Genomic DNA, 24,365 nt, shown 5'->3' on the forward strand with positions numbered 1-24,365 from the left:
GTTAAATAGCTGATGGGGATTAAGGAGTGCACTCATTATGAGCACTGGGTGATGTACGGAATTGTTGAATCACTATTATACACCTGAAGCTAATGTAACACTGTATGTTAACTCTACTGGAATTTTTTAAAAAGATTACCTTGTGGCTTGCCATGAGTGACCATCTTAGAGGCACCCATTTGTATTATACACATGTTAATAGGTGAACATTTATTTTTATTATATTTTATTGTATATATGTATCATGATTTGTGTATTCTCTCATTGATGGATGTTTAAATTATTTCAAATTTGCATGTCTCCTTGTGCATATGTGTTAGTTTCTCTAGGGCAGTGCTTATCAAAGTTTTTCACATCTTAACCATATGTTAAAATATGTCTTTACTGCCCAGAGTATCACCTGGGAGGTGGTGGTATATGGTAAAGCCACAGAGATCTCTATGGCAGTATGTTACAAATAAAATCTTATGCTCTAATAAAGGGGTAGGGAAATTTTAGCCCTCAGGCAAACTCAGCTCCCTACTATTTTGGTAGTTTTACTAGAACACACCCATGCCCGTTTGTTAACATAGTGTCTGTGGCTGCTTTCGTACTATGGTGGCAGAGTTGAGTCATTGCAACAGAGACCATATGGCCTGCAAAGCTAAAATATTTACCATCTGGCTTTTTACAAAAAAAGTTTGCTGACTCCTACTTTAAAATAATAATTACCAAACAAATACGGTTTTGACCATTGTAAATTTGTGAATAATTTCTTTAAAATTTGATCTTTTTCGTGTACTTATTAATGTGAGGTAAAATTTCTGGTGAAATAAACAGATCTAACTTGTATAATTCAGTGAGTTTTGATAATGTAACTAACACCCTTATCCAAGTCTTAAATTAGTGTTTAAAATTGGGTTGTTTATCTTTTTATTTTTAATTTATAGGAGGAGTGTGTGTGTGTGTGTGTGTTTCTGGATACAAGTTTTTATCATAAACATGATTTGTAAGTATTTTCTCTCAGTCTGTGGCTTGTCTTTTCATTTTCTTAACAGTGTGTTTTGAAGATCAAAAATTTTTTGTTGAAGTCCAGTTTATCAAGTTTTGTTCTAGTACTATAGAAGTTAGTGCTTTTTGTGTTCTAAGAAATCTTTGCCTATCCTAAGATCATAAAGACATTATTTTATGTTTTCTTCTAAAAGCCTTATTGGTTTGGCTTTTATATTTATGTCTGTGATCTCATTGATACTATTTTTTGCGTACACTATGAGGTGAACCTGGGTTGAAGTTCATTGTTTTCCATGGGTTTATCCAGTCAGTCCAGCTCTATCTGCTGAAAAGTTTGTCTTTCCCTGTTGAATTGCCTTGGTGCTTTTGTCAACAATCAGTTGGCAATATAATGGGCCTATTTCTGGTCTCCATTCTGTTCAGCTGCTTCACTTATGTCTGTCCTTACACCTTAAATTTTTACCTGCCGTCAATTTTTTTTGTAGCATGTTGACTGGAAAGCTGTACATATGCCTAGAAGTGTAGTAAATTACTAGGTCATAGTAGACAGTACATATCCTTATCTTGTCTACATATGCCTAATCTCTCTGTGGGACAGCTATTTCAGTAGTCTCCTAACTGTCCCTCTTGCTTTCAGAAACTATCTCCTTTTAATCCATTCTCCACACTGCCATCAGAATGATATTTCCAAAATCAAATATGATTTTGTTTCTTAAAATCTTCCATGGCTGCTCAGTGTCTAGAGAGGTATGTATAAACACCTTACTTAGCATATAGGAAATAAGCCACTTCTCAAAATGTATACAGTACTCCTGATCTCACCAGTCCAGCTACTGATTTATTTCTTGAAAGTTATGTACAATTTTATTTCTATGCTGGCAACATGTTATTTCTTTCTAGAATGTCTTTCCTACATTTCATCACATGAAATCCTATTTATCTTTTAGTATCATTTCTTTTGCGATATTTCTCTCCAATTGACCCCATGTTCTCACTTATAAATTACTATATTTAAATAGTTTTTTCTTCTTTGAGAAGCTTCTCTGATTTATTTTGTCTCCTTTTTTGCCCCATAATACTGGCCAGTACTTGTTACTCCGTTGTTAGTTGTTTTTTGTTTGTTTTTTTTATTATTATGTTATGTTAATCACCATACATTACATCATTAGTTTTGGATGTAGTGTTCCATGATTCATTGTTTGCATATAACACCCAGTGCTCCATGCAGAACATGCCCTCTTTAATACCCATCACCAGGCTAACCCATCCCCCCACCCCCCTCCCCTCTAGAACCCTCAGTTTGTTTCTCAGAGTCCATAGTCTCTCGTGGTTCGTCTCCCCCTCCGATTTCCCCCCCTTCATTCTTCCTCTCCTGCTATCTTCTTCTTCTTCTTTTTTTAACATATAATGTATTATTTGTTTCAGAGGTACAGATCTGTGATTCAACAGTCTTGCGCAATAAAAATATGAAACGCTTCATGAATTTGTGTGTCATCCTTGCGCAGGGGCCATGCTAATCTTCTTTGTATCATTCCAATTTTAGTATATGTGCTGCCAAAGCGAGCACTGTTTGTTTTTTAATTAAATTGCCTCTAAGCAAAACAATCCCTAAAAATTTTAGGCTCCTTTTCCAAATCTACCAAATAAAGGAAACGTAGCCTAATCTATGTGATTCACAGGTTTCTGATGAGGGGTAAATGAGGCAACAGGTGTGGAAAAAGGTTAGTTTGTTTTTTTGTTAAAGAACATGATTTTTTATTTTACTAAGGCATGGAAATATTTGAAAAATGTTTTAAAAATATGGCCTTATTGTTCCTTCTAACAAAATTCCAATAGAATTTAACCCTCTTGGTGTCTTACAAATTTTATTGTGATAGAATTTCACCTTCACATATTTGTATTAGTGAAAATAATCCTAATATTGACTATTTTAAAATTTTTATTCCTAATATTTTTGGTAAAACATAAAAATATGTTCAGTAAAACAGTAAAACTGAAAATAACTAAGAAAATACTTAACACTGAAAAATACTAAGTTAAAAAATAGCTAAGTTTAAATGTACTTTATGGACTAAAGATAACATTTTCCTGTACAAAGTCTCAGCCATGTATGTGTATGTCTGTCTCTTTGGATATCTTCGGCTCAGTAAACATTTATTGAATACTTTTCAGTTTAGGCACTATGAAAGTAATACTATATATAGCAATAGCTAACATTTAGTGAATCTTACTATGTAACAGTGCTTAAAACTTTGCATATGTTATTTCATTTAATATTCACAATTAACCTATATGGTAGGTACTATCATTACCATATTTTATGTTAGATGAGTAATTTCCTAGAAGTAATAAGAAATCCTGTTTGCCAATCGCATTATAGATGATTAAGACAGAGTCCCTGTTCTCAAGAAGCTCCCAATTAAATAGTAGATTAACACAAACATTTAAAAAAATTGATCTCATGAGACAAAAAATAGTTCACAATGTTATAAAGATATGAACAAGGCCCTAAGGGATTGGTAAGTATTGTCATTCTAGCCAGAAAAATGAGAAGGAAGTAGCTTTTGAACTGGTCTTTAAAAAGTTGTAAAATGACCAGAAATCTTAGATACAGAATTCTGCAGACTGGATTGCTTTTCAGATGATGATAAAAATGCTTATGTGCCTGTCATACCTTACTTAGAATAATGCCAAAGTATCAGAACTCCTGGGCATTATTTTTCCTTTTGCCTCTCCTTCGCTGAATTATGTGGAAGAGAGCATTACACCATCTGCTTCTCAGTTTATCCTTCAGGAGAATGTGACTAAGAAATTGACCTGATAGCACTTACATTGCATTTCTCAAGGGACACCAAAACAAATCTGATAGAGGATACTTAGGTACAAGTATTTTCTCAGCTGTAAAAGTATGAAAATGATAGTGTGTTAGTTAAATAAACCTTGCATTTTGTATTCATTCTTAGCAGTCATTGAATAGGCAAAACTGAAAACCAGTGTTTACATTCACAGTAATTGCAATTTTTGTGATAGGTTTCTTATATATAGGAACTCAACATGTAATTTTATAACATTAACAATCATTTTTGAAAAACAATAAATTAATGCAGCTGTGCTTTTGAAGAATATCAGCATAAGCAGTCAAGTTAATACAGAATTGCTTGTTAGGAAATTTTTTTAATTGAGGAAATGACAGGATTGGCATTATTATTACTACTCAGACCTTTGTTGTAAACCATGGCAAGGATATAAACAATGAATGTAACTTTGAAAGATTTGTGTGCTTTCTAAATTAAGCACACAAGAAAGTATTATACTATATCAGGAGATGCATTTTCTGCTAGCATAATTTATAATATGACAGTTAAATAATTAATCAGATGGTTGGATACAGAGGGATTTTTCTCAAAAAGAGAGAAAAGGATAAATTACTCCATGCCAATTGAATAATATTCCAAACACAAAAAATAAAGTCGGGGGAGACATAAAGATGCTTTAATTTTGTAGTTTGTATAGACTGCCATCCATTATATGAGTAATAAATGTTATGTCCATATTCATGACATTTAAAAAAATCTGGCACTACTTCAAGCTACTTTTTCTGAATATCATTAATATTAATATGTAATTATTGAGCTAATTAAGGTACATATGGACAAGTCACTGTTCCCTAGTCTGTTGTGGATATATAATTTAAATGTTTCTCATTTGATTAAATGAAATCTCTTTTTTGAACATTTTGCTTAGCCTGAAAAGAAATATATATTAGTGATAAATAGCAATTTTGGTTTCTGTATTCTATTGTTGGTGCAGGTATTTTGTTTGGCATTAATTTTATATAAAAATGTATATTTGGTGGCATATTTAGTTGTTTAACAAAAGACTGATACGTGTTTTACTATAACAACTGTTAGCATGCCCTTCACTACTTATTTATACATATTCCTCTCTATTCTAGGTAGTGGAATTATCTGTGTAATTGAGTAAAAACAGGAGTGGCCACAGATGTATAAGAAAACTCTTCAGCAAATTATTGAATTTGCCAAACCTCCTCTTAAAGACCATTTTTGCAGTTCTGTCCCATTGAAATGAATTGCCTGGGTCTTTAGAGTATGCTGAGAAGATTAAAGTAAAAGAGAGGAAAAAGAATCATTTGGAGAAGGTTTGAATGAAGTCTTTGCATTCTGGCTAAAAAATAGTCTGAACTCTCTATCTAGCCCCTACATATAAAAAGAGCAGGGGAAGAAATGGTTCCATAGCTGTATGTTGATGGAATGAATTGTTTGTTTTGAAGGGCAAACTAGCATTTTATTTATTTATTTATTTTTAGTTTTATTTTTTTAAGATTTTATTTATTTATTTGGGAGAGAGAGAATGAGAGACAGAGAGCACAAGAGGGAAGAGGGTCAGAGGGAGAAGCAGACTCCCTGCTGAGCAGGGAGCCTGATATGGGACTAGATCCAGGGACTCCAGGATCATGACCTGAGCCGAAGGCAGTCGCTTAACCAACTGAGCCACCCAGGCGCCCCCAAACTAGCATTTTAAAGCTATTGCTTTTTTAGTAAAATATAATATGTTGTTATCCAGTTTTATATTTAATCAGTTTAGTTTAATAAAATGCTATTTTGTATCAGGGACTGCAAGATAAGAAATACTTACAGAAAAAGACTGTTCGATCTGTGGATTTTTAAAAAGGCCATTGTATTTTCTACTGTCCTTCGTCTTTATGTTTATGTTAGTGACTACCAGAAATAAGGAAAAGGTAAAAGCTCAGACTTTTTTTCCCTTGCTTGACATTTTATAGGCTCTTTCGTCATTGGAATGTGAGACAACACATTTTTGCAATCTACCACTCGGTTTCCCAATTCAAAAAAGAGATTTGGACACATTTTTTCCTAGCAGTACTCCATGGAAGAATTCACTTTCTCTCAGTGGCCGTTACATAAAACAGTAAGAATGATGCAGTCAACTCTCTCCTAAATTAACTAAATGAGATGTAATTGTAGATCATTTAAAACAGTATAGTCAGAAAGTCATTTTTCCTTCATTTTGAATAGTTTTATGCCATGCTGGGGTAACTTAACACCAGGGTACAAAAATGATATGTAGAGGCCAGAGTCCACCATGCGGATAAGACATACCTCAAGAAATAGAAAGCTTTTGTGTTTTTGTTGCATGATGGTGAACAGCTGTAACCATCAGCTAGCTTGCCCTTTTTGGCAGCTGGCTGTTTTTAGCATTTAAAAAAATTGCATGCTATTTGCCTCTGGTGCCTGGCATTCTTCAATTAAAATTTTAAATGTGTTCTTATCATCCCCTAACACAAAGCTCAGTTATGCAGTCCCCAATCTAGCCTGAGACACCTGTTCTTGAATCCTCTTTTTTTTTTTTTTAATTCAGAAAAGTTCAGTGTGAAATAAATCTCTGTGCTGTGTCATGCTAGAATAAAGAAACCATACATTATTATAATGGAACCAGATCAAGCTACTTAGATGGGCTTAAGTGAATGGTTGAGGCCTGTTAATGGATATGAGATATGATTACACCAAGGCCATTTCAGTAAAAGATTAATGTTGTTAATTTTAAGAGTTGTTTTGTTTTTGTTTTGTTAACAACAGTCTGGAGACGATAAATAGGGAAAGGGGCTTGATTATATATCGCTTTGATCTCTTGTAAACCTTAAAATTCCATTAATTAGGAAAGAGTAAGAAACTATTATATGTATGGACAAATTTTATGTAGCTGTTTGCCGTAAAAGAAAGAGGACTTTGGAAGGACTGAATTTCCATTTATCTCAAATTATAGTCTTCAGATCAATATTGACCAGAAAATTCCTACGTTTGTGAACTTGAAAACATCTACACTAAAGTAGAAATTAAATACATTCAGATAGAACAAGTTTCTTCCCAGGGCAGAGGTTTCAGTTAAACCATGACTCATACTTTATTGAATTTAAGCTGTTCCTCCATATAGCCTTACAGTTGGACTGAGAAAGCCTTTGATTTAATAGAATGCTCTCTTTGTATTTCTAATTTGTGATAAATTTAGCCTTTGTTAGTTGGTTAGAGGTGTCATTGAAATCTTTCCAGGCCTGCCTCCCTCTTCAATCAAAGAAAACACCTTATCTTTTCCTGTAATTAATCATTTTTAGCACTTTCTTTGATATCCTTTTTTTTATTATTATTTTTAAAGAGCTTTCCTCATTTTGTCTCCCAGAAAACAACTCTAAGGGGAGATAGCATGATTTTTAATTAATATATGAAAAGAAAAAGAAGGATTAGAGATTATGTTAACTGGACAACAGTGTCAGAGATCAGAATTTTTTGGATTTAATTTCATCTGGATCAGATTGTTGTTCTGTTTTAATGGCGAATTTATTCATTCCATTTGGCATATTTTAAAATAAATTTTTAAAATATAAAGCAATGAACACCCATTGTTGAAAAACCCAGAAAGTATAGAAAATGTAACAAAGAAAATAAAAATACATAAATTATGTATGTATTATTCTTTTAGTCTTTTTTGAATGCATTTTTTTTAAATTAATAGACTGTTTCTTAGAGCAATTATATGTTTACAGAAAAATTTGTTAGAAAGTACAAAGTTCCTGTATACTCCCTCCTTTTTTTTTCTTATTCCTTCTGTCCCCCTCCATGGCCCTGTTTCCCTATTGTTAACATTTACCGTGGTGTGGTCCACTTATTACAGTCAATGAACCAGTATTGATACATTATTTTTGAAGTTCACAGTTTAGCGTTCAGTCTTTGTGTTGTATAGTTCTATGGGTTTTGCCAAATGCATAATGTTATGTATCTACCATTACATAATCATACACAGTACTTTCAGTGGCCTAAAAAACTCCTGTGCTCCACCAATTCACCTCCATTCCCTTCCTCCAACCTCTGGCAAGTATGATTTTTTTCTCTGTAATTTCGCCTTCTCTAGATTGTCATATAATATAGTTGGAATCATACATTAGGAAGTCTTTTCTGACTGACTGCTTTTTTTAAAAAGTTCCTCTGTATCTTTTTGTAGCTTGACAGCTCATTTCTTTCTGAACAATATTGAATTGTATGGATGCACTACAGTTTTTGTATTCACCTATTGAGGGACATCTTGGTTGCTTCCAATTTGGAGCATCCAGTTAATGAATAAAGCTGGTATAAACATTCGTGTAGGTTTTTGTGTGGGCATAAGTTTTCAAATTATTTGGGTAAATACTTAAGAGAGTGCTTGCTTGGTTATATGGTCAGACTATGTTTAGCTTTATAAGAAACTGCAAAAACTATCTTCCAAATGGCTGTCTTGGTCTGCTTGAGCTGCTGTAACAAAATACCACAGGCTGGGTGGCTTAAACAACAGACATTATTTTTCATAGTTCTGGAGGCTGGGAAATCCAAATTCAGAGTGCCAGCAAATTGGTTCTTGCTGAGAGCCCTATTCCTGGCTTGCAGGGAGCCACCTTCTTGCTGTATTCTCACATGATAAAAGTGAAGAAACTCTGGTGACTCTTCCTCTTTTTATAAGGGCATTAATCCCATCTTGGGGGCCCCACCCTCATGGCCTCATCCAAGCCTAATTACCTCCCAAAGGTCCCTACCTCCTAATACCATCACATTGGGGGTTAAGACTTTAACACGTGAATTTGGGGAGGACACAAACATCTGGTCTTTAACAGTAGCTATAGCAATTTGCATTCTCACCAGCAGTGAATGAAAGTTTTTGTTGCTCCACATCCTCTCCTGCATTTGGTGTTGTCACTGTTAGATTTTAGCCATCCTAATAGGTATGTAGTGGTATCCTGTTTTAATTTACAATGTGCTAATGATCTATAATGTTGCGCGTCATTTCATGTACTTATTCTCCATCTGTAAGTCTTCTTTGGTGAGATGTCTGTTCACATCTTTTGCCCATTTTTTGGTAGAGTTGTTTGTCTTCTTATTGAGTTTCAGGAGCTCTTTGTATATTTTGGATTAAGTCTGTTAATAGATATTTTCTCCCTTCTGTGGCTTTTCATTTAATTCTTTTAACAATGTCTTTCACAGAGCAGAATTTTTCAATTTTAATGAAGTACAACTTTTCAATTTTTCTTTTATGGATTGTGCTTTTGGTGCTGTATGTAAAAACTCAGTGCCAACCCAAGGCCACCTATATTTTCTCCTGTATTTATTTTCTAAAATAGTTTTGAGTTTTACATTTAGGTCTGTGGTCCATGTTGAGATAATTTTTGTGAAAGATGTCAGTGTCTAGATTCTTTTTTTCTTTTATTTCTCTCTCTCTCTTTCTCTCTTCTCTCTCTTTTGCACGTGGACATGCAGTTGTTCTAGCACCATTTGTTAAAAGATGCTTCTTCTTTCTCTATTGGATTCACTTTGCTTCTTTGTCAAAGATCAGTTGACTATATTTGTATGTGTTTATTTCTGGACTTTCTGTCTTGTTCCATTGATCTATTTGTCTGTTCTTTCACCAATATCACAGTCTTGATTACTGTTGCTTTTCAGTAAGTCTAGAAGTCAGGTAGTTTCAGTCCTCTGAATGTGTCCTTTTTCTTCAATATGGTAATGGCTATTAGTCTTTCACCTTTCCATATAAACTTTAGAATCATTTTGTTGATATTCATGAAGTTATTTGCTGGGATTTTCATTGAGATTGTATTGAATCTATAGATCAATTTGTGAAAAATTGACATCTTAACAGTGTTGGGTCCTCCTATCTATGAATTTGAACTCTCTCTCCATTTATTTACATCTTCTTTGATTTATTCAGAGTTTTACAGGTTTTTATAGATATTATCGTATAGATATACATATTTTGATTTAAATGTCTTTTTCTTTCTTTCATTTTTGGTTCTAATATAAGTGATTGTATTTTTTAATTTTTTTTCAAATTTAAATCTGTATGTTTTTAATTTTAAATTCCAGTTGCTCATGGTGGTATATAGGAAAGTCATTGACTTTTATATATTAGCCTTGTTTCCTGCAACTTCGATGTAATTACTTATTAGCTCCATCAGTTCTTATGTCAATTCCATGGGATTTTCTACACAGATGATCATGTCATCTGGGAACAAAGGTAATGATAGTTTTATGTCTTTTTTTCTAATCTGTGTACCTTTTATTTCCTTTTCTTGTCTTAATGAATTAGCCAGGACTTCCAGTACAATGTTGCTGGAAGTGGTGAGAGGAGACATCCTTGCCTTGTTCCTAATCTTAGGGAAAAGACATCAGGTTTCTTACAATTATATATGCCATTAGCTGTAGGGTTTTTTAGATGATCTTTATTAAATTGAGGAAATTTGCCCTCCTGAGAGTTTCTGTCATGAATGGATTTTGGATGTAAATTTTTCTGTATCTATTGATACTATAAGATTTTTCCGCATTAGCCTGTTGATGTAAGGGATTACATTAATTGATTTTCAAATGTTGAACCAGACTTGAATAACCTAGAATAGATCCTACCTGGTCATGGTGTATAATTCTTTTTATACATTATTAGTTTTGATGTGCTAATGTTTTCTTGAGGATTTTGCATTTATATTAATGAAAAATATTAGTCTGTTTCATTTCTTGTAATGTCTTTGTATAGTTTTGGAATTAGTGTAATGGCCTCATAGAATAAGTTAGGGAGTGCTCCCTCTGCTTCTGTTTTCTGGAACAGATAGAAAATTGATGTCATTTTTCCCTTAAGTATTTGGTAGAATTCATCAGTGAAACTATTTGGGTGTGGTGCTTTTTGCTTTGGAAAGTTATTAATTATTTATTCAGTTCCTTTGATTAATATAAACCTAACCAAATGATCTATTTCTCCTTGTGTGAGTTTTGGTAGATTGTGTTTCAAAGACTTAGTCCATTTCATCTAAGTCATCAAATTTGTGGGCTTAGATTTGTCCATAATGTTCATTTATCCTTTCAGTGTCCATGGCATCAGCTGTGATGGTACCTCTTTCATTTCATCATGATATTAATAATTTGTGTCTTCTCTTTTCTTGGTTAGCCTGACGAGGGGCTTATCTATTTTATTAATCTTTTCAAAGAACCAACTTTTGGTTTTGTTGATTTTTCTCTATTTTTTCCTGCTTTCCATTTTATGGATCTTTTTCTTATTTTGGATTTAATTTGCTCTTTTCCCCCCCTATTTTCCTAAGTTAGAATATTGATGTTATCTTTTTCTTTTTTCAATATGTACTTACAGTTCTGTACTGTTCCCTCTAACTACTACTCTTGCTGTATCCCACAAATTTTAATGTTTTTTTATTCTCATTTAATTCAAAAGTTTTTCAATTTCTCAAGATTTCTTTAATTCTTGTGTTATTTTTAAGTGTTGTTTAATCTCCAAATATTTTGGGATTTTCTAGCTATTTTTGTGTTAATATTTTTTCATTTAATTCCTTCGTGGTCAAAGAACGTACTTTGTATGATGTCTGTTCTTTTAAATTTGTTAAGGTATGTTTTTTTGGCCCAGAATATGGTCTATTTTGGTGAATATTCCCTGTGAGCTTGAGAATATACATTCTTCTGTTGTTGGATAAATATGCAAGACAAGTAATGTAAGCAAAGAGATGGAAACTCTAAGAAAGAATGAAAAGTAAATGTTAGAAATCAAAAACATTGTAACAGAAATGAAGAATGTCTTTGATGGGCTCATCAGTAGACTGGACATGACCAAGGAAAGAATCAGTGACTGTGACGATATGGCAATATAAACTTACAAAACTGACTGGAAAGAGAAAAAGGAATGAAAAGGATGAAACATAATATCCAAAAACTGCAACAAGACAGTTACAAAAGGTGAATATACATATAATGAGAATACCAGAGGAAAAAGAGAGGAAGAGAAGAAATATCTGAAGTAATAATGCCTGAGAATTTTCCAAAATTAGTGACAGGCATCAAACCGCAGATATATAAAGTTCAGACAGCACCAAGGAGGATAAATACTTTTAAAAAATCTATATTTAGGAATATTATAATCAAACTGCAGAAAATCAAAGACAGAATCTTTTGAAAGAAGTCAGGTAGATGGGGGTAGGGATCTTGCCACTAGAGCAAGTAGGATAAGAATCACATCAACCTTCTCTTCAGAAGCCATGTAAGCAGGAAGAGCGTAGAGTGAAATACTTCAAAAGTTTTGAAAAAATACAACCATCTACTTAGCATCCTGTATTCAGTAAAATTATCCTTCAAAAGTAAAGAAGAAATAGACTTTCTCAGACAAACAAAAATTGGGGGAATGTGTTGCCAGCTTCAGGGAGAATGAAAATGATATAGGTTAGAATCACTATATATGAGTCTTAGAAAAGGAAAATAAAATCTTGTCTTTTTCTTATTCTTAATCTAACAGATAACAGTTTGTTCAAAGTAATAATAGCAACAAAATATTTGGTGATCATATCTTATGGATAAGTGAAATAAATGACAACAGTGCTATAAAGGATGGGAGGGAGGACTTGGGGTTATTCTTTTATAAGGTGCTTGCAGTTCCCATGAAGTGATACAGTGTTACTTGAAAGTAGACTTGTATAATTTGTAAATGTGCATTACAAACTCTCAGGCAACCACTTAAAAAAAAAGTTGTAATTTCTATGCTAAGACAGAAGAGAAAATGGGATATACAGTGATAATTAAAACCAGAGAAGGCAGAAGAATAGAGGAAGATAAAGAAAGAACAAGGCCAATGAATAGAAAACAGTGACAAATATGGTTTACTTTAATCCAACTATATCAGTACTCACTTTACATGTAAGTGGTCTAACATATACTAATTAGTAGACAGGGACTGTTAGAGTGGATGAGAAAAAGCAAGACAACTACATGGTATTTACAAGAAACCCACTTTAAATATGAAAACACAGGTAGATTAAAAGTAAAGGGATGAGAAAAATACATCATGCTAACACTAATCAAAAGAGAGCTGGAGTAGCTCTATGAATTTCAGACAAAGCAGATTTCAGAGCAGGAAAATTATTAGCAATAAAGAGAGGCATTTTATTATGATAGAAGGTCAATTTGCCAAGAAGCTGTAACTATCCTTAATATGCATGAACCGAACAACAGAGCATAAAAATATATGAGGTAAAAACTAATAGAATTACAGGGATAAGTATAGAGAGTATAGTTGGAGACTTCAACATTACTCTATCAGAAAGTGACAGAACCAGCAGTCAGAAAATCAGTAAAGATATAGTTGAACAGGACAATATTATCAGTCAACTGTATCTAAGTGACATGCATAATGTTTATAAGCATTATGTACAGTACCCAACACATGGTCTCAGTAAATGTTAGTATTATTACAAGACAGAGACTCTAGCTTATCTGAGGGTGAAAGACTAAGTTGTTAAATTCTGTAGACTGAAGCTGATGTCTACAAGATGGGCCCTGAGCAGGAGTGGAATCAGGTGGCAAAAAGGAGGGTGTTGCTGACCCAAACAGACCATGTGGCCACAAAGACATGGTATGAATTGCAAATTTCCCACCTCCTGACATACAGTTGTACTTCCTGCTTTTTTTCTTGGCAAATTCCCTTGTATTCTTTTGGTAATTTCCTTTTTACTTGAGCTAATTTGACTAGGTTTCTATTCTTTGCAACCAGTGATCCTTGGCTAAAACAGTTCTCAATAAGTATTTTTTGGTTGCTTGATATTGGTGAGAGGAAATAGTCATGTACACAATTTGTTCTAACAAAACAACTATGTAGTACTAGCTTCAGAACTCCAATATCCTTTATATTATGAATTTTATATTCTACTCTGACCAAGCAAGCCGTATCATCAGGCAGAAGTAATATTCTATTCTTCCTCTTATCCTTTTATGTTTTTATGTTTTACCTCTTATCTCCATACTGCAAGGAAAAGAAATAATGGTTTCTTGGTACACAAAGAAAAAGCATCCTTTAGAGCCAAAATATAACATAGTCTTATTATCTGATATATATAATTTCCTGTGCATTGAAGCCTAAGAAGGGCATTTGGGGTCATAACACTGATTAATCCAGTTAAGTACTCTGATTTACAGTAGTTCTCAATGACATTTTATAGGAAATATAGTTGTCATCCATGGTGTCATGGTATGAACATTCATATTTTACCTCAAATATAATTTCTGGCTTAAGTTATCTTCTCTTGGGATAGTGAGTTCTGTAAGAATTCTACCTTCTGTGTAAAATTAGACTTTATTTATTCTTAAACTGCTTCTTTCAAACACCAGTGAAAGATCCCTAATTCTAAGATTTGGTGAACACATTCTTGAACACCTTGTTTAAATCTCCCATAATTTTATATGCTTGGAACATATAACTCTCACTTCTTCTCTTTTAGGATAGACAAGAATCATCCTGTTGTCATTTGGAAGATCTCCATCCCTCTAAATATTATTTCTCTTTGTTCTTGAGATGTAGTAGTTTAACTGAATGAATTTATTAGTATATAAACACAGTTATGATTGTCCGCTTTCATTTATGTTCAACTAAATGATCTATTGAATTGACTTAAAAATTACTCTGTATCACCTCTTAAAGTCCTTTCTCTGATCTTATTTAATCTTTTAGAAATTCCACTGACATGAATAAAGTTCATTATTATAATAATCAAGGCTGAAATTTGTTTCTGAAAATATAAAATATTTGTATTTGTGATTCATTTTGGATAGCATCTGTTATTATATCCTGAATTTTGGATGATAATATCAGAAGTAGATACTTCAATTTATAAGGTCTTCAGGAGCAAATTGAAATTCGTTCATTTTTACTTATCTACTAATATACCATTTAAGAAATTAAAGGTGGAAATATTTTTTAAAAACAAACATTTTTTTTAAAGATTTTATTTATTTATTTGACAGAGAGCGACACAGTGAGAGAGGGAACACAAGCAGGTGGAGTGGGAGAGGGAGAAGCAAGCTTCCCGCAGAGCAGGGAGCCCGATGTGGGGCTCGATCCCAGGACCCTGGGATCATGACCTGAGCCGAAGGCAGACGCTTAACGCCTGAGCCACCCAGGCGCCCCCAAAACAGACATATTTTAGACTGCAAAATATTTTTGCTTTAATGTTTAATAGTTGAAAATAAGTATGTAGATGAGAGTGGTATACATGTTTAATAAATCTCTTTATGATAACTTTGCTTTTTAGATTCTTTGTTCTGAAGTAAGCTGTTTCTCTTTCATGGAAGGGCTATTGTATAATTATGAGGAAATAAGACTGTCATAGGTTGGCTAATTCATATTCTGTTTACAATCAAATTATGAAGGTATTATTAACTCTTAACCATGAGCTTTAAGTTGACTCAGAAGCACCCTAAATGTTTCATACAAATTATTTAAATTTGAGATAATCTGTCTTTAGCCATTATTTTTGTTTCTTCAGGGATCTCAGTATGAACCCAAAATGACAGTGAATTAAGTTGTTTTGTTTAGCCACAGTCTAATTGTTTTGTAAGTATATGTGATCAGTGTTTGAAGTTTATGTCCTTTACTTTTTTTTTTAAAAGATTTTATTTATTTACTTGGCAGAGAGAGAGAGAGAGACAGCGTGAGAGGGAACACAAGCAGGCGGAGTGGGAGAGGGAGAAGCAGGCTTCCCGCAGAGCAGGGAGCCCGATGCGGGTCTTGATCCCGGGATCCTGGGATCATGACCTGAGCCGAAGGCAGACACTTAATGATTGAGCCACCCAGGTGCCCCTGTGTCCTTTACTTAATATTAAATTCCTTGATCTAGTGCCTGCTGTAGAGAGAGATGTGGACTTTACCCATTGGTGTTACCTTACTCATACCTGGAGCCCCACCCCTCCCTCCTTTTTAAAAAATTCCATGTAGAGTCATTTTTTTAATGTTATGTTAATTGCCATACATTTCATCATTAGTTTTCGATGTAGTGTTCCATGATTCATTGTTTGCATATAACACCCAGTGCTCCATGTAGTACATGCCCTCTTTAATACCCATCACCAGGCTAACCCATCCTCACACCCCCCTCCCCTCTAGAACCGTCAGTTTGTTTCTCAGAGTCCATAGTCTCTCATGGTTCGTCTCCCCCTCCGATTTCCCCCCCTTCATTCTTCCCTTCCTGCTATCTTCTTCTTCTTCTTCTTTTTTTTTTTAACATATAATGTATTATTTGTTTCAGAGATACAGATCTGTGATTCAACAGTCTTTGTAGAGTCATTCTGCTTTCTGTGAAACTTTAAGGTGATGGAGTAAGGTGGTGTAAAACTTCAAATTCTGGAGTCAGAATGATGTCTGGGTTCGACTCCTGTTTCTGACTCCTAGGTGGGTGACCTTGAACAAGTTACTTAAATTCATCTGTAAAATGGGGATAAGAGAGTACTCACCTCATAAAGACTTTGTAGATTAATTGGGATAACGTATGGAAAAGATTTAGTGTATTACCTGGCATGTAGTTGGTGCTCAATAAATGTCAGCCTTTAATTAAAGTTGCTGACAGGGAGCTGAGGCAGGGAGGCGATGGATGCAGGGGCTATTTTAGAAATGGCTTATAGCGTGCATGGGTCATTGAAGAGGAGTAAAGTATATGAAAAGAACAGACTCTGGACCCTCATCCCTGCCAAAATCTTTATGATTTGGGATAAAGATATGATTATGGTAAAATAGTAGCTTCTGATTTGGAGATTTAAGAGGTAAGACTTTGGGGCCTATTGATAGATAACTCTCTGCAGGTTGAAAAATGTGTTGCAGATGACGAGAAACCATAGCTAACCATGGCAGGGGAGTGACAGAAGTATTCCTTGGCAAATTCTAGTCCAGGTTCTCAAGAGGGTTGTGGTGGTGCTGTCCCTGATTTAAGTATAAATGATAAATGTCATAGGAACCGGAGTGTGAAATATCAAATCTGTACAAAGTATTGTCTTTTGTAAGCACTAACAAGCAAAAGACTACTTTTCGCCATCTCAGACATCTCCTTGCCCTATTTGTTTTTTATCTTCCTCCTTCCTCCCCTTTCCATGCTCTGTTAGTTAAGGTTTCATGCCTTTTGCCTCAGAGTTCTTTCTCTTCCTGTAGGGATGTCCCCTGCTCTTCCCCCAATTAAACCAGAAAGAGTAAAATATAGCCACTCCTTGAGTAATGTCTTCACAGTATTTATCTGAGCTATGCCACCAGAGGCTATAGATTGTAGAGTATTTGTTCTCTTCACTCTAGAGACCTAACACAACCCAGAAAAGGAGAGAAGGGGAGGGTCAGCCGACTTGGAACAGACCAATGGCTGCAGTGACAGCAGGAGCTGCGGCTTGACACACAACGCTGTGCCCCGTCCCCTGTCTCTTCTTCCGCATTGGAAGCCGAGGCAGCTGGGAGAGAACACAGATTCTGTAGTCTGAGATGGCAGCATGCTAAAGGTGGAAATGGTGGCAGGGCAACTTTTGGAGCTGCTGGTACTTTATGGATTTTGTTGGCATACACAGCGAGGGAGAGAATCACAGACCTGTACTCCTGAAACAAAACAAAACAAGACAAAAAACAAGGGAGATTTGCTACCCCAATCCCTAGTTTAGTAGGCAAGATGTTTGTTTGGTCAGCAATTTGTGGACTGCTTTAGCATGGTGATACTACACTCGATTTGGTTGTCTTCTCTCCTCATAGCTCACAAAAGTCTTAACTGTTAGGATTTTCTTCTTCCAACATGACTATATTTTCATTTTCTTCTCTCATGGGGTAGCCAGAATTTCCAGTTATAATTCTTATGTTTTTAGGGTATTGGGATTGACCTATACCCTATTATCAGAAAACTCAAATTAGGCCTTCCTGATTTATCATTTGAATGATAATTTAGCAGAAAAATCACAAGGAACTGTAAGTCCAACAGGAAACTTTATATTCTTAACTCCAACCAAGTGCTAATCACAAAGGCTGCTATAAAATTCCCCCAAAGCAAAAGAGAACACAGCATGCCAACTGACAGCTCTATCCTGTGAGATCCTGGTGGCCACCAGTAGACTCAGTCATCTCTCTCAGGAATCTCAGGCGATAAAAGGCTATTATTACCTGAAGGTCCTTCCTCCTGCCTATTTCTTTCAAGGGGAGTGACTTGTGGTGAAGGAGTAAGAGGAATATGAAAGTGGAATTGCGATTTTTATTTATTTATTTATTTATTTTTGTCGTGAGAATGGGGGAAAGAGAGTTTGGGTTTTGACTCTTTAATAATTTGATGAAATTAAGCCTTATCTTTCTTTCTGCTGCTTTTCATTCCTCTATTTTTTTGTTTTTTCCCCATGAGAAAAGCTATCCTAAAATTCTTTGGGATCCCTTGGATTAGAAGGAGTTTTTAAGTTAGGAAAAAGTACTAAATTATTAAAAAACAAAAACCAGAACACTCTTCCAAATCTCTACATGGAGTTATAGGGCCTATGCAATGTGAATCATCAGAGAAACTGTTGACACTGTCCCATTCATGAGCAAGCTGTCTATGGACTGTCTGGAATCTTGGCAAAGTAACATATATGTATATAAAAGTTAAATGACTAAATTTGTTTCAGAAACATGCAGAATGACTGCAGGGAGCCTTCTGTTCAGTGGCATGAAGCAAAAAATCTCTTCGGTCTTTTTTCTTTTGACACTGTCCTGCCTGCCTTATCCTGAACTACATAACTCACTAAGATATTACATATTTTCCATTAGCCGTTCTTTTACTCCCGTATCCAGTCTGTCAGAATAACATTGAGGTCGGTGAACCATGAGTCTGGTTGCTTTTGCAAGGCATTTCTGTACTAGTAAAAGCAGAAAATACCTCATAAGAATGCTGCACAATCATTCCCATAGTGTGATATGCTAATTCTTAAGAATGTTGCTAACACTGGACTTTGTTTCATATGATTGAATTTAGAACTTTTACTCAATTGGTTGAAGGCTTCAAACTGGCAGTAATAACAGTCTTTTGAGTTGTTGCTTAAGTAGAGCAGTGATAGAATTCATATGGCAGGCGACAGTTGCTCATTCAAGTTCAAGAAGAAATCTCTATCAGCCGCAGTGGTTGAAAAACAAAAGGAAAGTAGCCCAGCTGTTCACTTTTAATAGTATATCTTTCCTCCATATTTTAAATGAGAACAGAGCTCAGTCATTAAATGAAGATATAAATATTAATGTCATCATTGTTAAAAATCCTGAAGAATAGACCTCATACATTTATGTGACTTTTTTTTATGTCCCATCTTACTGTGTCCAAGTAAAAATCAAGAAGGTTCCCCCAGTGCCTCTAGAGGTCTCACCACAGCTAGTTAGCTTTCAGTCTTGATCTCCTTTTACTCGTACCTCCCATAACAAGTCTCAGAGAGTTTAGTAAGAATTTAAGCAGTCATATTTGGGCCACACAGTGTTAAAGCATGTAAATCCCAGAAGTCCAGCAAGTCTTTGTATATCTAATTTAAGCATACAAATTCTTTGCTGTAATACATATTACTAGTTTAGACAACTTACTGTCATTCTATGCTTTCAGTGTAGAACAGAATTTTGGTCAAGTCAATTTAGTGATGATAGGATGTCAGAGCTTTCAGATAGCCAGAGTCACTACCCTTCAGTGTGAACATTTGTTTATTATTTTGAAAAGATAAAAGCTGCCTATTATTCTTTTTTTTTAAAGATTTTATTTATTTATTTGACAGAGAGAGACACAGCGAGAGAGGGATCACAAGCAGGGGGGAGTGGGAGAGAGAGAAGCAGGCTTCCCGCTGAGCAGGGAGCCTGATGCGGGGCTCTATCCCAGGACCCTGGGATCATGACCTGAGCCAAAGGCAGACGCTTAACGACTGAGCCACCCAGGCACCCCTAAAAGCTGCCTATTATTCTATTGCCTATGGTAAACAGTATGAATAAGATTTACTTTGGGTGTGTATCTTCTATACTCCTTTGGGAGTATATCTTTGGCTCACTGAAATTGGGAACTTTGATTATTTTTCCAAAAAATATGATGTTTTAGCACATAATCTCTTCCTTGACCAAACTCTAGCTAGCTTCTTAAGAATTGTTCAGCAGAATTGATCCCAGGGTAAAGAACTAATATTTTTTTGAGAATTACTATGTGTCAGGCATTGTGCTCAGTTTTCTCCATGTAATATCTCATCCTTAAAATAACTCGATGAATAAGACACTATAATTAATCCCATTTTACAGATGAAAAAAGTGCTGTTATCAATGCCATTTTCCAGATGAAGAAACTGGGGTGAAGTTAAATACAACTTACCCAAAGTCACACAGCTGTTACGTGATAGAGTATTTGAACATGAGTTTTTGTCATTCCAAAGCCCATACTTGTAATTGCTCTGCACTGTAGTCAAGATGCTGTGTGAATAGGCGTTTGCTTTACCTTATTTGTTTGATGTCTCTCCCTTGGTCCAGCCTCATGTAGGGCCGTGAGTCTCAGCAGTGGGCACAGTCTTTGGAAAGGCTCTTGGGTATGATGGCATTTACCAGCTGTAACCATTCAAGGAAACCCTTAGAAAGGGAATTAAAACCTCATTATACACATCTGTACCTATTTGAGGGGAGTCTGGACATAATGTGGATATTGAAGGAAATCTCCTTAGGAGTCTTGAGACCGGAAAGCAGATAGCTTTTTTGGTTCAGAATTACCAAAGTGTTGCCTGTAATCCCCTCCTCCTCCCAAGTGAAATTTAAGTTGCAGATAGTGATGTTTTATTGGAGATTTTTCCCAACTGGCAACCCTATTCCAAACCTCTTTATTTGGACCATTCTGGATATATGAATTCTGTCTTCAGGAGATTTTCTCCTCTTAAGTTCTGTTTCTCTCACAAGTCAGAGTGATACAGTCACTGAGTAGCAACTGAAGAAAGACAGTAAATGCAAAGAAATCTCATGGACTAGGACCCCAAATCTTTCCACCCTTGAAACATTTTTCATTATAGCAGAACCTGTTCATTCATGGTAGATGTTAAGGCCTTTCTGTTGAATCTACTAATGATTAATAATTCTAATTGACTAATTCCAGGGCTAGTGTCTCTGTCTTATGGCACATGGAATGATAACAGAGTAATGCTTTAAAAAATGGGGTTGCTGTGAATTGAGCAGCAGGGAAGAGGGCTTCTCTAGAGATACTTGCCTGCAGCTCTGGAGATCCTCCCTGTCAAAGAGCTAACTATGCTACTGGCAGAGGGCTGTAAGTGTACTAACAAGCCTACTGAGTCTTCCCTGCCTTTGGCAAAGAGAATGACCTTACAAAACAATTAGCAACAGGAAGAGGTAATCTTGAAAATGAGTCTGAAATAATAATGACCATATCAGTTCAAGTTGAACTAGGCAGTCAATTGTGTAATACCTAGGCTAGCTTGCTCTGATTCTTTCCAAAGAATCTTTTTGTATGACTTATACATACAGAACATTCTCTTGCTGGAAGGTTGATGCAGGGGTACTTTTTTTTTTTTCCCAACACTAAATAAAGTCTTAATAGAATGGCAGGACACTCCTGATTGATCAAAAGGGGACGTACTTAAATGCTTTGAAATATCTAGGTTCCAGAAAGCAGAATGTAATATAAGTAATGCAGTAAACACTAGATAGAGTCTAATCCTGGCCCTTTATTAGCCTTATTACCTTTGAGAAATTTACTTAACCTCTCTAGTTTATTTCCTCTGTGAAATGAGGGAGTTTAAGTAAATCTGTGTTTCCCAAACTCTGAACCTACCACAGATTACTAGAGATTAATTTAAGTGGCATATGAGACAATTTCAGACAATTTCCTGATAAAAGATTAAAATAAACATTGAATCGCATAGTTGAGAAAGTTACTTCTTTTTCAGTCTTTCTAATTATGCCAGGCAAATTCTCAATTTGATATCAAGATATCTTTAATAGTTCTTTAACACTGGATAATTGTTTGGGGGTGGAGATGGGTAGGAATAGGTACTGGAAATCCTCTATTCCTCAAGAGTTTTGTTTTGTTTTGTTTTTTTATTTTATTGTGTTATGTTAATCAACATACATTACATCATTAGTTTTTGATGTGGTGTTCCATGATTCATTGTTTGCTTTTAACACCTAGTGCTCCATTCAATACGTGGTGGGGGTGGGAGGGATGTGGTGGCTGGGTGATGGTCATTGGGGAGGGTATGTGCTAAGGTGAGCACTGTGAATTGTGTAAGACTGTTGAATCACAGTCCTCAAGAGTTTCTATAGAAGAGAAGTGAATTCCATTCCTTCAAGGGGAAAGTACTGAAGTGCTTTTTTGCTTCTTTCTGTCTACCATTTCCCTTCCACTTGGAAGGAAAGTAGTATACAACTGGTGAGTTTAGGAGGAGGAACCAAATGTGTGAGGCACAGCCCTTTCTGGCTTCTCTCATGGTACAGCCCCCTCTCAGAAGGCATGTTCCTCCTCCCCTGTGTAATAGGCCATGGTTGACAAACTCTGCCTAGGGCTGGGTGGGAACTATTAGGAAACCCATAAGGCCAAAAATCCAAAACAAAGAACCACATTCTGTAGTTTATCCTTATAGTAATCAAGCTGATACTTTGATTGCCATTTTATTCTTCTCTGTCTCTCATTTGGTTTCAAACTCATAGGAGATGTAAGGGAAAAAGCAGTTATACCCCTTTAACGTCTCTGATAATCTTTTTAAATAGAAATCTGGCTTGGGCTCAGAACCGTTCACGGGGAATAGTATCTGTATAGAATTTAATAATATGGTTTTGTTTTCAGTGAAGTTATTTAGTTGCCATCTTTAAAATAAATTCATGCAAGTTTTAAAATGAATTTTTAAAACATTAAACAGTACAGATAGTACATAGATATGGTAAAAATTATAAAGTTCATACATAATTGACTAAAGTTTAGAAAACACTGAACAAAATTATCTCTAGGATCTATTCCAGATTTAAATTCTTTTGAATATGTAGACCAGTGGAATAAAAAATGTTAGGTGGTAAACCAAGTTAAAAAAGGAACCTTCTTATATAACATATGTAATATGTTATTTTCATTTATTTTGAAATATATCATTATTGAGGAAGCTAAACTTTTATTTTTATATAAATGAAAATGATAAATTCATAATATTTTACTAGGCAGTTGAGTATTGATATCTTTTTGATAGCATGTTTTTTGGTGATGATGTTTTGTTTTATTTTGTTTATTTTTCTTTCACTGAAAGCAGTCAGTTCTGGGAGAGGTTTTTGAACTAGAAATCTTGGAAGGCAAGCACCATGTTATTGTTGTATACTCTGCCTCATACAGTGTTTGGAATATAGCAGTGTTCAATAAATATCTGAACTGAATGAATGAATGAATGAATGAACAACGAATCAACAAAAATAAACTGAATTCTCCATCTTGAAGGTATAGGCATAGTTTTCATTTATATCTGAAAGCTGTCAACAGGACTAGCTGTAAGAAAGCTGAGGCCTTGGAGCAATCAGAAAGGGTAATACTTCTATATAAGTGAAAGACAGAGCTAGTTACACAGAGCATTTAGAATAACCTTGTTAGGAAGAAATCACAAAAGGAAGGTAGCCCTATTAATTTTGCTTTTGTTTATGGTCATATAGGAGAGGGTAGATTTTTCCTTTCTTTCTCTCTTTTTCATAAAAAAAACTGTTTTCCCTTCCTTTTTTTCTCTCTCATTCATGTACTACATCTCTTATCATGTCCATATCAGAGAAAGCACCCCAGTTTCCCTTGCCTTAGGGAGATTATTAGAGCTTAATTTAAAATGTAGCTCACTCTTGGGGCGCCTGGGTGGCTCAGTCGTTAAGCGTCTGCCTTCGGCTCAGGTCATGGTCCCAGGGTCCTGGGATCGAGCCCCACATCAGGCTCCCTGCTCAATGGAAAGCTTGCTTCTCCCTCTCCCACTCCCCCTGCTTGTGTTCCCTCTCTCACTATCTCTCTTTCTCTGTCAAATAAATAAATAAAATCTTTAAAAAAAATAAAAAATAAAAAATAAATAAAATGTAGCTCACTCTTTCCCCATACACTCTTAATTACAGTTTCTCATCTGATAGAGGTGCCCACTCCTTTCTTTCTTTCTTTCTTCCTTATTTTTTTTTTTTTTTGGTGCCCACCTCTTTCTTAACTGGCACCCTAGGTGAACTGCAATACTGGTAAATTTTTTTATTGCCATTTATTCGTGCAACAAATGTCATGTTTCAAGGGCTTCGTTCTAAGAATACTGAAATGAGTCTTACATATCAGAGAGAGAGAATATTAACCAGACATTTTTAATTTTTAGTTAGGCCAACTGACTTTCTAATAATCATGCAGTTGGTTTGAGTGATTACTTTCCCAGGTCATGTAATTTACCTTAAAACATTTTGCATATATGCAAAAAAAAAAACAACTTGAGGACTGTGTTCCATTCTGGTAAATACATTTTAAATGTATTCTAGGTTTATTCTCTACAAATGCATTCTTTTTTTAATGGTCCAGTGAT

General features: G+C 35.0%; 1 protein-coding gene, 1 long non-coding RNA gene and 1 other non-coding gene across 21 annotated transcripts in view; 2 read left to right on the forward strand and 1 right to left on the reverse strand.

The window, feature by feature from the left end:
• The window catches only part of FUT8 (fucosyltransferase 8), a 346,719-nt gene that overhangs the window by 300,998 nt on the left and 21,356 nt on the right, over positions 1-24,365 (forward strand). The gene's annotated exons all lie outside the window — the stretch shown is intronic.
• LOC141373173 (uncharacterized) lies at positions 1,512-5,946 on the forward strand. The gene is made up of 3 exons (XR_012378874.1): positions 1,512-1,737; positions 4,946-5,149; positions 5,792-5,946. It is a non-coding gene; the product is annotated as an uncharacterized lncRNA (long non-coding RNA).
• LOC112822905 (U6 spliceosomal RNA) lies at positions 2,451-2,557 on the reverse strand. Its single transcript, XR_003207875.1, has one exon. It is a non-coding gene; the product is annotated as a U6 spliceosomal RNA (small nuclear RNA).

Source organism: Callorhinus ursinus, unplaced genomic scaffold (assembly GCF_003265705.2).
Source record: "Callorhinus ursinus isolate GAN/ISIS: 27379988/994484 unplaced genomic scaffold, GSC_fseal_2.0 scaffold8, whole genome shotgun sequence".
Classification (NCBI taxonomy): domain Eukaryota; kingdom Metazoa; phylum Chordata; class Mammalia; order Carnivora; family Otariidae; genus Callorhinus; species Callorhinus ursinus.